The 2129-nt window shown below is 39.7% G+C and overlaps 1 long non-coding RNA gene across 1 annotated transcript; it reads right to left on the bottom strand.

Annotated features, from left to right (window-relative positions):
• Window positions 1-1034: 1034 nt before the first annotated feature.
• On the bottom strand, window positions 1035-1454 carry LOC120520419. Its single transcript, XR_005631835.1, has 2 exons — window positions 1342-1454; window positions 1035-1240 (listed from the first exon to the last, which is right to left on the bottom strand). It is a non-coding gene; the product is annotated as an uncharacterized LOC120520419 (long non-coding RNA).
• Between the last annotated feature and the right edge of the window lie 675 nt (window positions 1455-2129).

Here is a 2129-nt window from a genome sequence, read left to right as displayed (position 1 = left end):
GGTCTTGTTTAGCATGGATAATGGAATTTGCTTAGGTTTCTGTAAATCTATTTAACTAATGTAATGGTGATTAGAGACAAGTTCAAAAGCTGCTGTTCGAATCTTGGGTTTTGTTGCATGTTGCATCTTTTGTATAAGCTGAAAAGTGTTTACATCAGCAACAAACTGCTTCAGACAGTTGAGAATATGATTTTTGTCGGTTTCACAATTCTTAACCCGCACAATGGTTTAAACATAGAAAACACCGTTTGTGTTAATCTTTAAATACTAATCTGTTGACAGATGCTGGAAACGCAAGGGTGCATCTCCTCAGAATCAGATTCTAGTAAGAAAAGTGTGCCCATCCTGAGATTCGTCACCCAAACGGCATGCTAAACAAGACCCCGTTAATACATCTCTTACACAACAACTGACCACGTAAGCTACAACAGACTTCACACAATGCTTCATTAAAATCAATCCAGCTCTGTGAATGCGATGGCTGACAGGTGTTTGGGAAATTACACACAGGTCTTGAGACTTCAGATTTGAAGTTGAACAAGCTTTTACAACGTGTTTAAAGACCTCACCGGCCATCTTAAAGTCAGTCTAATATGGGGAAAAAAGTTATATTCCCACACGATACATGCATATTCCTGATGGGATATCAGCACAACATAGAATTCTGGACATTATTTCAGAAGCCAACTGGACGGCTTTCTCAACAGAATCGTCATTACTGTTGGAGCAGATATAAGCCACACGTCTTAAAAGACACAAAAACGTACCACGTGTCATTACAGGAATAGTATTCCCTATTGATCTATAGATACATCTAGTCACATGTGAAATAACCGTTAGGGTTTTTAAATCGGCCATTCTGTCCGAAAAAAGGAAACATCACTAAGGCAGGCATTCTTTCAATAAGCCTTTCAATGTCACAAATTAAATCTTTAACATCTGGTTTTAAATCCTCTTTCTTTTTCTTGATAAGACCTTTCAAAGTTGCTGAAAGTACTTCTTTTGCATAATACTTGGGCTCCCTGCATGTAATCTGTCAAGTTAATATAAAATAAAATCACAACCTATTTGTACCGCCATGCAAATAGACTTAACAAATGTTCTTAAAGTCTAGACTCCCCATGTCCAAGGTCGTGCCGTCTAGGCCAGGTGTGTACTTTTTTTCTTGTCAAGTCGTGCTGCATTCAGCCAGTGCTTCAGTTTTTTTCATGGGGTGGTGAGTTTCTCTTTTTGGCACCTCCTTTAAAGAAAAAAAGTAAAATAGTTGTGAAACTCAAGAAAAACAGCAATACACCTGTGAAAAGCCAAGAACATTTATAAAAGGCATACATTCAAAATGACCTGATTAGACTTATCTGCTTCACCTCCCCATTCTACAGACTGGTATTCTTGTAAAATGATGACATCGGCCTCTGCTTTATCGGTTGGTTTTATTGTTGCAGAATCCATGTCTTAAAAGAAAACAGATGATGGTGTGTCGCCAAGATGGATAGATAGATAGATAAATATTTAATCCCCAGACAGATACTATATCCCCAGCAAGAACACTTGACTGGCCAAGCAACACAGACACGGGTAAGCGTAGCTGGTTAAAACCTTGCAAAACTGGTGGGCTCAGCCAGCCTACTTCAGCTCGGTCAAAAGAATGGTTAGCTGTAAAACAAGTGTCGGTGTCTCCTTCTGACCTTAATAGCGGCGGACAATGCCAGCCTGCTAGGTCTCGGTCATAGGGAGATGACCACCAGTGCTTACCACAACATACCCAGTTCTTGTTATGGATGAGGCCTAAGGCTTTGGGTCCAATTACCCGTCTTTAAATATGCTTTTGGGCGAAGCTTTTACAACGTTACGGCCAATCAAAACGTTTAAAGATAAGATTTTTTTTTAGATAACCCGCCAACATATTTTAACCAATCAACAAACACAAGCCTCATGTTGAGCTATCCAATGGAATTACACCATTCCAATTCGGGCATGCGCTGAGTGCATCGACCACGTCACATGTTCATAACAGCCAATCAGGATACAGACATGGTGGCGTGCTGTGAGGACTCTGTGTAGAAAAAAATATGGCGCTACTGTCAATGTATGAACTGTTATGTTAATGGAAAAGTGTATTGGCATATGAA

The sequence above is a fragment of the Polypterus senegalus genome, unplaced genomic scaffold, assembly GCF_016835505.1.
Source record: "Polypterus senegalus isolate Bchr_013 unplaced genomic scaffold, ASM1683550v1 scaffold_6402, whole genome shotgun sequence".
NCBI lineage: Eukaryota > Metazoa > Chordata > Cladistia > Polypteriformes > Polypteridae > Polypterus > Polypterus senegalus.
Note: the sequence above shows the minus strand (reverse complement) of the source record. Positions and strands in the feature narration are given on the sequence as shown.